General features: G+C 35.2%; 1 protein-coding gene across 1 annotated transcript in view; it reads left to right on the top strand.

The window, feature by feature from the left end:
* The first annotated feature begins 879 nt into the window (after positions 1 to 879).
* Positions 880 to 11,110, top strand: part of NAALADL2 (N-acetylated alpha-linked acidic dipeptidase like 2) — a 1,451,411-nt gene continuing 1,441,180 nt past the window's right edge. The window contains exon 1 of the mRNA XM_082839043.1: positions 880 to 904. The gene's annotated coding sequence lies outside the window, so the exon portion shown is untranslated. The remainder of the gene's footprint in view (positions 905 to 11,110) is intronic.

The following is an 11,110-nucleotide window of genomic DNA, read 5'->3' as shown; positions in this document are numbered from 1 at the left end:
AGTAGCATAGCAGCTGCCCATTTCAAGAGTAGACACTTTTCAGATCACCTTATTTCCTACTCATTTATGTTGTCTTGCTGGCCATTATAGTTATTTGAGACTATGATTGTTGATGTCCTGTGCATATGATACTCTGCAAGATACATGGTGGATCCTTCCAACAATAAAAGTAGGAGAGATAAATATGATGCAAGGAAGTAGAAAAAAATAATCTACATGAGAAATGCTGAAATTTAACTGTTTTAACCGTCATGGAATACTGGATTCCCAAATAGTTATGATAAGCAGCCTTTTTCTTTTCCATATCAATCTGGGAAATTTATCAACAGTTGTACATAGTCTTACTTCTACATAAACTATGCAAAATCTGAACCTGCCCACTTAGGAATGCTTGAGAAAGAACAGTAATATGAGAAATGGGAAAACAAATGATACCATTTGTTCCAAAATGCTATATATATATTGATAGACTAAAATTTTCTTTTCCTTTTTTTTTTTTAAACTCAACTGTGAAGCAGTAACTAGTTATTACCACTGAAACCTTTCACTACTTACAGTAGACATTAAATATTTGTCTATATAAACCCCTTCTCTCATTTTCTGAGAAAGCACTCTAAAAAACTCATACACACATGGATGCCTTACTTTATCCATGAGGTCTTTAACAGGAGCTACTACCTTCTTATGCTCAAGTTTGGCCACTGTCAAAAGTTCAGTGAATCCGTGAATCAAGCTGGGCCAGTCAGAGACTTTTTTTCTGGTATTTTTTTAAACAGGTGCAAGTGTAGAGGTGAGTGTTACAGAAGATTCCTTTTCTCTCTGGTCCTGAAACTTAGAGGATGGAAATTGGGAAGCTGCTAGTGGCCATGTCTCTGGCAAGGAAGACAAAGTCAGTCTTTAATAGGTAGGTATGAAGCCAACCCATAAGAGAAGAATAGCAACATGATACAAATCCCTGTATCTGTGATATTTGGAAGATAGCCCTATCATTCCTTTTCCATAGTTTGTTCATATGAGCCCAAAACAATTCTCTTTTGGTCTAAGTTAGATGGAGCATATGTCATTTGCAACCAAGATAGTTCTGATTAATACACCACTATATTTTTTTCAACGTTAATAATTTAATCCAATGATTTTTTTTAATGGCCATAATTTCAAAGCAACTGCTAAGTGTTTTGGAATTCAGACAAGAGTAATACACAGGCATTGTTGCTTTCAGAGAACTTGAAGTCTAGAAAGGGAGATTAGGAAAATCCACAAAGATATAATAATTTAGAGTTATATGAGCTGTATAAGAAAAAAATATAATTAAAAGAAGAAGGAATTATTGTTTTGAGGGAATTGGGATAGTTTTCCTGGAAGAGGTGGCATTTGAGATGGATTGGATTTCACTGGGCAGACATGTGGGGAGGCATTCCATGCCCAGAGAAAAGAATAAATAAATGCATTAAGTTTGGGAGTATGGAGTAGTTTTCAACAATAGTAAACGGTACAGTTTAGCTGTAGGCAGCTAAAATGTCTAGGCTGGAATGGGAAGTCATGGCTACATTGTGGAAGCCAGGAACGTGAAGGTCAATTAGCTCTATTTGATTTGGTGAACGTGACGGGAGAATATTGAGTATTTTTGAACGTAGATATACTATGATCTGAACTGCATTTCAGGATTAGTTTTGCAGTAGTGAATCACTTGGATTTGTATAAGGAAAGCTAACAGGTAGAAAGATTAGTTTGGAAGATACTACAATTATCAAGTTTAGGAGTGACGATTACTTGAAATAGATCCATGAGAATGGAATGGAAAATGGATGTCAGATAGAAGTGACATGTTGGGAGAAGAAATCAGAGATAGCTCAGAAGTTTCATATATAGATGATTAGTTGGATGGTAATACTAGTAACCAATGAAGATTAGAAGCCCTATGAACCTCTAGCACACAAGCCGCATACCATGTTTTATTACTTAAGTAGAAGACTAAGCTTGATCTGAATGCAGTTTTTCTTCATCTTCACCATTATAATCAAAAGACCACATAATTTGGAGTTAGCTAGATCTGGTTTTAAATCTAGTTTCAGCTGTTTTATAGCTGTGAGACTTAGGTAAGATACTTAACCTTTTTAAATCTTAGTTTTGTCACCTCTTCTATTAATATAATAGGATTAACCTACTATGGTACTCATGAGAATCAGGTGAGTTAATATATGCAAAGCAACTGGAAGCATACCTGGGATACAGCCAGGATTCAGTAAGTGCTTCTTAGTTGTAGGCATTGATATACTGCCTAAATCCCTACAAATTCATAAGCCAGTCCTTAATAAGAATGCAGTATGTAAAAAGCCTCTTTCTACCCTAAGAGTAGAGACTGTTCTCAACTTCTCATCTAGAGTACCTGGGGTAAATTCTTAGTCTATTTCTTTACAATCTGATGGCATTCCCCAAACTTTTGTCATATTTGCCTTGTCTGCCTGGCTTGGTTTCTTCCTTCATTTCTTTTTTTTTTTTTTTGTCAGTGTCATTTTTTTTTTTAACATCTTTATTGGAGTATAATTGCTTTACAATGGTGTGTTAGTTTGTGCTTTATAACAAGGTGAATCAGCTATACATATACATATATCCCCATATCTCCTCCCTCTTGCATCTCCCTCCCACCCTCCCTATCCCACCCCTCTAGGTGGTCACAAAGCACCGAGCTGATCTCCCTGTGCTATGCGGCTTCTTCCCGCTAGCTATCTATTTTACATTTGGTAGGTATATATAAGTCTGTGCCACTCTCTCACTTCGTCCCAGCTTACCCTTCCCCCTCCCCGTGTCCTCAAGTCCATTCTCTACATCTGCGTCTTTATTCCTGTCCTGCCCCTAGGTTCTTCATAAACAATTTTTTTTTTAAAGATTCCATACGTATGTGTTAGCGTATGGTGTTTGTTTTTCTCTTTCTGACTTACTTCACTCTGTATGACAGACTCTAGGTCCATCCACCTCACTACAAATAACTCAATTTCATTTCTTTTTCCTCCTTCATTTCTTGATTCACAGCCTCTACTGGATCTAAACCCTATTCTGAGCCAGCCTACTGAGCAATTGGTTCTCACATCCTGCTTAGTTCCTGCCATTCACACCTATAAACACCCCACCTCACCCTTTGAGGCTGCTTTTTATAACATCTTCAAACTAGATGAATCACATAAAATCACAGCCACCTACTTGACTTTGGTCACGACATGATGTAATAAACACATGATATTATTGTCTACCTGTGATATTTCAGCCTTTCCCCCTCCTAACCCATTATCAACTTTGTTACTGATGTGGATAGAGTCTGCATTGCCACATTGTATCTGTCATCTGGATGTTGACCAGCCATTTCTCGACCCCATTGTTGGTTACTGGATAAATCTCATCAGATTATGATTTTAGAAATTTTCAGGTCATCTTTTTCCTTAAATTCTTTCTGTATTATTAAACACAAATTTTTGGTCAGTTGCTTTTTGACAAGAGTACCAAAACAATTCAAGGAGGAAAGAAGAGTTTTTCAACTGGTACTGAGACAACTGTATATCCACATGCAGAGAATGAAGTTGCATAGCCCTACCTCATACCATACAAAAAAATTAAGTTAAAATGTGTCATAGACCTAAATGTAAGAGCTAAAACTATAGAACTCTTAGGAAAAAAAATATGAAGAAAACTTCATGACCTGGGCTCTGCAGGTTTTTTTGTGTTTTTTTTTTTAAAGATATGACACCAGAAGCACAAATGACAAAAGAAAGAATAGATTACATCAAACTTTGTGTTACAGATTATACCATCAAAAAAGTGAAAAAATCCATATGATGGGAGAAAATATTTGCAAATCATATATCTGAAAAAGGATTTGTATCTAAAAGATATAAAGAACTCTTAAACTCAATGCTAAAAAGATAAGTAACCCAATTAAAAATGGGCAAAGAATCTGAATAGACATTTCTCCAAAGAAGATATGCAAATGGCCAATAAGCACACGAAAGGATGCTTGACATCATTACACATTAGGAAAATGCAAATCATAACCACAATAACATACCACTTTATATCCACTAGTATGACTCAGATAATGGTATGTGTTGGTGAGGATGTAAAAAATTGGAACCATCATATATTGATGAGTGGAATGTAAACTGGTGCAGCTGTTTTGAAAATGTTTGGCAGTTCCTTAAATTAAACATAGACTTTCTGTGTGACACAGAAATTTCACTGCTAGCTATATATCCAGGAGAGATGAGATCATGTCTATCCACACAAAGATACGGACATGAATGTTCAGTATTTTTCATAATAGCCTAAATATGGAAACAACCCAATTGTTCATCAGCTGATGCATGGATAAATAAAATGTGGTATATCTATACAGTGGAATATTATTTGGCAATAAAGGATTGAAGTATTGATACATTCTACCACATGGTTGAACTTTGAAAATATATATGTGGTAAGTCAAAGAAGCCAGTCACAAAAGACCACATACTGTGTGATTCCTTTTATATGAAAGGTCCAGAATTGGTAAATCTATAGAGACAAAGTAGATTATTGGTTTCCTAGTGGTGTGAGAGGGGGGAATGGGAGTGACTGAAAATAAGTATGGGATTTCTTTTTGGAAGGATAAAAATGTTCTAAAATTGACTGTGGTGATTATTGCACAACTTTGTGAATATACTAAAAAACATTGAATCGGGCATTTCAAATGGGTGAATTTTATTGTATGTGAATTATATCTCAAGGATGATTTTTTTAAAAAGTCAAGAACTCCTGGTTTCAAGTTTAGAGGAAAGTGGCAGTCTTATAATTTGCAAAGCCTCTGGAGAGTAAAAGGAGGGAAAGCTTAGGTAAATTGAAAATAATGGAATGAACTAATTAAGTAGGGGGGAATGTCAGCTCTCATCCTACAGGTGGGAAGAGCCCTTCTATTCAGAGAGCAGCCCTCTGAGAGCCTTTTTTTGGGTGTCTTATTAAGTGAAGTGGGAGTTGGTGGGTTTCTATTTCATGATTAGCAAAATAAGCTGGCCATTTAATCTCTTCATACTTTAGATTCACACATAAAATATTTAGTACCACTTCTACTCTTAATTAAAATTTGCAGTGGGGTTTACATCATGGGAGGAAAAGGAGAAATATTTACTTTTAAAATATTATATAGGTATATAAAGTAGTACCTATATTTTCCAGAGCTGTTGCCAGAAACAATGAGTAAATCATTTTCTGGGAGCACATAGCCATAAGAAGTGAATGAACCACATAAGAACATTGAGACACTCAGTATCTTATAAGAAATTACTTGTAGAATGGGATATTGCTTCAATGGAAGAAATTACTTTATCAATTTTGGGTGATCAGTATACTCTCAGAAAGTACATTATGAATCTCAGATCACCGTAACGTGCATTAATATTGCCGGTGTTCTTTTTTCAACCCTGTATCACTTTTCACCATTATATCAATTACTAAATCTCGTAACTGTGGGCCATGATTATATAGCCATCTGCCCTGTGCTCTGTAATACCTTTTGGCTATCCGGAACAGCAGCAGTCGCAGTAAAATTTGTAAGTCTTAGAAGCTTAAGGTATTCAAAGCACCATCTTAGACTCACGCTGTTCATTATCATAGTTATAAAAAAAAGCCCAAACACACTCTACTTTTCTTAAATGTTTCATTTTGGTAGTACTCTTTAAACTATTTGTCATTATTATTATTGTCCAATATTGGTTATTGAGACAGTTGATTTTCGATGTCAGCTCACTTGTTACTCTCTAACATCTATTATATGCTTAAATAAATTAATACCAGTTTAATATATATCTGATATCCTCAAGAATTAGTCTCAGCTGATAATTTAAGTAGATGTCCCTTCTAAGGAGTCTTTTGTGTTTTAAACAATCTTCAGAAGTACTGGATTTTTTTTTTCTTCCAGCATTGATATTGCTTCAAATTGTCCTAACATATATGATAGGTTTGTGTTGTAATATGCCATGATTATTTCTCAAAGGAAATGTTTGTATGAGTCATTCTCTTTCAACAAAAAGAGTTTCCCAAAACTTTTGATCATTATACTCTGTATGCAATTTATAAAAGTACTTTTATCAAAAGAAATGAATTCTTTTCTAAATGCATTCTTGTTTTTCCTGCGTCAATAAAGATCATTTCATTGTCTTGATTCTGTTGTCACTTGGCGTATTTAAAAAATATATACTTTTAAAATTTACTATTTCAGAGTACCTGGATACCATTTAGTAAGTTGCTTTGAATTGTATCATAGAATCCAAGATAATTTTTATAAATTAATATATAACTTGAATTCTGTAACCTGTTGTGATAAGTTCTATTTTTCTAAGACTAATTTTTGAGAAAATGAAGACGGCTAGAATACTCAATCTTGATGAAAATAACTTTGGAGTAGCTTAAGGCACTGCCATGAGCGATACTTACCGTAGGTACTTTTTTGTGCTGAAAGCAACATCTGTGTGCATTTATAATTCCAAAGGCAGTTTGTCCTCAGAGAACGGATGGAATTTGTCTAAGAAGTCTGGAAGGTTCATGGTCTTCAGCTGTGCAAACATTTCCAAACTCGACTGAATTTATATTAATCTCTTCATTTAAATAAGTACTCTTATGTTATTTCTAGGTCACCTCCAACAGTGCCAGTTGCTGTGGCAAAATAAGACCAGGTAGAATCAGAGTCTTTGGGCTTGTGGGATTGCAGAGGGATTCAGCCCAGACACTTCCTTTTCCAGGTGAAGAACTGAAGCACAGATTTTTTTTTTTTTTGGACAGGCATCATATCATTTTATTAGTAAATAAGTCAGCACGTATCTATAAAAGATAAGGAATTCTTATTATACCATAAGCACAATACCATCATCACTCCTAAAAAATTTATAATAATTTCTTAGTATCGTTAAATATCCAGTGAGTGTTCAGATTTCCCAATTGTCTCATGAATATTTTGATTCTCTTTGCTTAGATTAGGATCCTAACAAGATTCATAAATTATGATTAGGTGATAGGCATCCAGTGTCCTTTCCATTTTATTTATTTATTTTTTAACATCTTTATTGGAGTATAATTGCTTTACAATGTTGTGTTAGTTTCTGCTGTATAACAAAGTGAATGAACTATGTTCATACGTGTATATATATCTCCATATCCCCTCCCTCTTGTGTCTCCCTCCCACCCTCCTTATCCCACCCCTCTAGATGGTTGCAAAGCACCGAGCTGATATCCCTGAAGCACAGATTATTTAAGGCCTGTGCCCAGGGTAAATTCAATGTTTAATGTCTGAGCCAGGACTAATATTAGTCCAGTTGTTCTTCCTTCAGCTCTAGTGCTAACTTTGATGTAACAACTGGGTTTCAAAACCCAGTTTTGAAACTGCTAGAGACCTTAGGGATTTCTTCTTGATATAATGTTTTAAAGGTAATAGAAAATATTCTGAAAAATCTGGCTTATTATTTGGAAACATTCTGAAAAGACTGAAGAACATAACCATAACACACCCTTTTTATATGAGTGAGGATATGTGTTACGGGTTGAATTGTGTTTCCCCAAAAATTCACGTTCAAGTCCTAACTGCCAGTATCTCAGAATGTGACCTTATTTGGAGATAGGGTCTTTAGAGAGGTGATTAGATTAAAATGAGGTCATTAGGGTGGGCCCTAAACCAAATCAATTGATATCCTTGTAAAAAGAGGAAATTTGGACATAGACATGACAGAGGGAGAGGTAAGACCGTGTAAAGACACAGAGACGACAGACATCAAAAGCCAAGGAGAGATGCCTTGAACAGATTCTTCTACACAGCCCTCAGAAGGAACCAACCCTGCTCGTTCTTTCTTGATCTCAGACTTCTAGCCTCCAAAACTGTGAGGAAATAAATTTCTATTGTTTAAGGCATTCAATCTGTGGTTCTTTGTTATGGCAGCCCTAGAAAACAATGAGTTTTATTTAATTGTATCTAAGGATGTGGGAACAAGTACATTCTGAAAGTTCTAATATGTAAAAAAAGAAAAAAAAATTCATGATCGAACCAGTTACATATACAACAGAAGAGGGATCTTAGTTCTTCTGTATCTTTTCATTCATTCATTCACTTATTTCCTCAGCCAACATTTATACTTACTATGTCTTGAGCATTTTATTAGCATCTGTGGGCACAAAAATTTGCTTGGTATAGTATGTGGCCTTGAAGAGATTCTAATGGTAGAAGTGAACACCTAAACAAATCATAATATATATATATATATTACATGTATATAATTGTTTGCCCCACTCTTATGCACTACCTCAGACAACTGTAAAGTTTAAAAAAAATTGCCTGCCATTATTTTCAACAAATGCCTTTGGGAAAAAGTCTTTTCCCATTAGGTGCTTTAGGTTAAATATAGGTAAGCTTGAAGTAGGTCTTTTAGGAACCACTGGATAGGTCAAATCATGCCATTTTTCTGGGAATGAGATTTTTAAGATGCTCCAGCCCCATTCTGCTTTTTGTAGCAGTTGCTGGTTTGTTGGTATTCACCACAAACGTGAACTACAGTACTAATTTTCAACTAATGGGATAAGGGACTAGGGCAAATTCAAATCCCACAAAGGTCACTATTTTTACTGAGATCAGTTACTTTTCTTGAATAAAAACTCCCCAGAATGTTGCAAGTGTTTGGTTAATTTCTAGAGTTCTGAAAAAGTTGATTCTAACAATTTTTTCTAGTTCTCTTGTTGCTTTAAGGAGGAGAATTTTTGGAGTTTCACTCTGATTTTCACGGATGTCACTCCATTTCTTGTACTTTATATAACATGTATTACAATCTTTTAGTATAAAATGTTTTATAATTTCCCTTGTTATTCCTCTACTGACCCATGGGAAGTTTAGAAGTGTGGTATTTCAGGATTCTAGATATCTTTTTGGTATTGGTTTTTAATTAACTTTCATTGTGTTCAGATAATATATTTGACTTCAGTATGTATATTTCATAAAATATTGTTTTAAAAGTTCTATGCTAGAAATATGGAAAAGTGTGCTAGATTGGAGAGCAAAGAATTAACTTCACATGGGGCAGACAGGTATGTTTTTTTTTCGCAGCCTTAATTAACCTTGAAGGAAGGTTAGCTTCTGTGCCAGATGGAAAAAGTGTCAGGGCACTTCCTGGACTGGGTATGGTATATGCTAAAAGTTAAGGGAATAAAAAATGAGGCTGACATAAGGAAACTTGACAAGATCTCTAGCCAGGTGGTTTAAAGAGCCTGTGGGAGATGCTATGGGTTGCTGGAGATGAGAATGGAAAGAACACCAAGATTTAATTACCAAAAGCCTTGTATTTTAAGGCAAAAATGTGTGTACTTGGATGCAATAGGAAGATGCTGATAGGTTTTAAGCAGGAGGAAGAAATGATCAGTTTTACTTTTTAGAAAACTAATTCTGATGTCATATTCCAGGAAAACTAGAATGGGAGCAGTTAAAGGTAGAGAGGACCTGTTAGTTCAGGCTCACAGTGTTGAGGGCCTCCAACAAGGTAATGACCATGGCAAAAAGGAAGGCATGAATTTGATAGATGTTTATAAGATATATTTGATTGGATATCCTTATTCAGTGCATGTTTTAGGTGAGAGAGAGGAAAGTTTAGTCAACTTTTTGGACTGGGGACTAGATAAATTATAATGCTCCTAATCACAATAAATATAGAGAAAGAAGCAGGTTTAGCAGGGGAGAACACTTTGTTTAGATTTGAGATGGAGATTTACTTTGTACAAATTCATGTTCAGTCTGTTGGCAACGTGCCTAAGTCAGCAATATGTTATTAGACCCCGGAGACCACTGTTAAACCATCTGAAAGTGAATCTAATGGTGTTATTAATTTAATGAGAGATTCTTGTTCATTAGCCAAAATACCTTACTGGAAAGATATCTTTTTTTTTAATAACAGCAACATTGAGAGAAAATCTTGTTAATTTATTGAATATATAAAAGTCCTGGCATGTAGTTGTAAATTGAGAGCCATTTTGGAATAACTGAAAGATTGATCACAATATATATGGAGTTGCTTAACAAAAGCCAATTTAAAAAAATAGCCTTAGTGCATTAATAAGGGGGGCAATTCTTCCTCTGGGAACCATCAGGGTGACCATTTGTTAGATGGTTTATACACCAATTCAATTCAATTTAACAAACATTTGTTGAGAACCATTTATATACAAGGCAGTGTAAGTAACTATGTAGCCTTGTCCTTGCACACTTATAGTCTCTCAAAACCTTTTTAATTTTTAAAATTTTCAATTTTTTGCACAGAATTTTCTATCTGAGAAAAAAAAACAGGGACCTTTTAATCAAATCCTTTTTCTGAAGTTGATAGTATTTAATATCCTATTAACTGAGAATATAAAATGATACAATCTGGAATTCTTGTATTTCCATTGATGTTTTAACAGGGACCTGATTTACCTCTCAATTTCAATTAACAATATTTTCCATTTATAATAAGAACAAAAAATAAGAGAAATTCAGAGAAGGTAGAAAAAAAAGACATATTCCCTTGATGTTCTCCAGTAACGTTAAGAGTTTGGAGTTTCTGGTCTGCTACAACTAATATATCCTGTTTTCACCAATGCAGATACTAGTAAAGCCACACTTACTCTGATAAGCCAAGTTATCTCACTCTGAGCCCTTACCTGCCAAAGGAGGAAAGGCCCACTCGTCCCCCTAACATCTGTCCCTTCCGTGTGTGCAGCCTCCAGACACCTGCCTGAGATTCTGACCTGACTGTACTGCCTGCTTGCAAGTGAAGCAGGACTGGATCTGTTCTCAGCCAAAATTGTATCCTCTATTTTCTCCCTTGCATATTCTGGCAGACTTACTTTTGGTTTCATGAGCTACTTACGTCAGATATTGTTTCAACTGCAAAGGCTGCCAGAAAGCAGACATCACACAGGTTATATTTGGCGTGTTTACAAGGAATGGCAGTATAAATGGACTCATGGAGAGCTTATTGAGTGATTACACAGAAGATATTGAATCTTTCGAGAATCAGGGATTAGGGATTCCAGCTGTCTATCTTTTTCTGCTGCAGTTAAGATTTTTAATACTTACTGATAATAT

This window comes from Leucopleurus acutus, assembly GCF_964270905.1.
Source record: "Leucopleurus acutus genome assembly, chromosome: 5".
NCBI classification, from domain to species: domain Eukaryota; kingdom Metazoa; phylum Chordata; class Mammalia; order Artiodactyla; family Delphinidae; genus Leucopleurus; species Leucopleurus acutus.
This window is presented reverse-complemented; position numbering and strand designations above follow the sequence as displayed.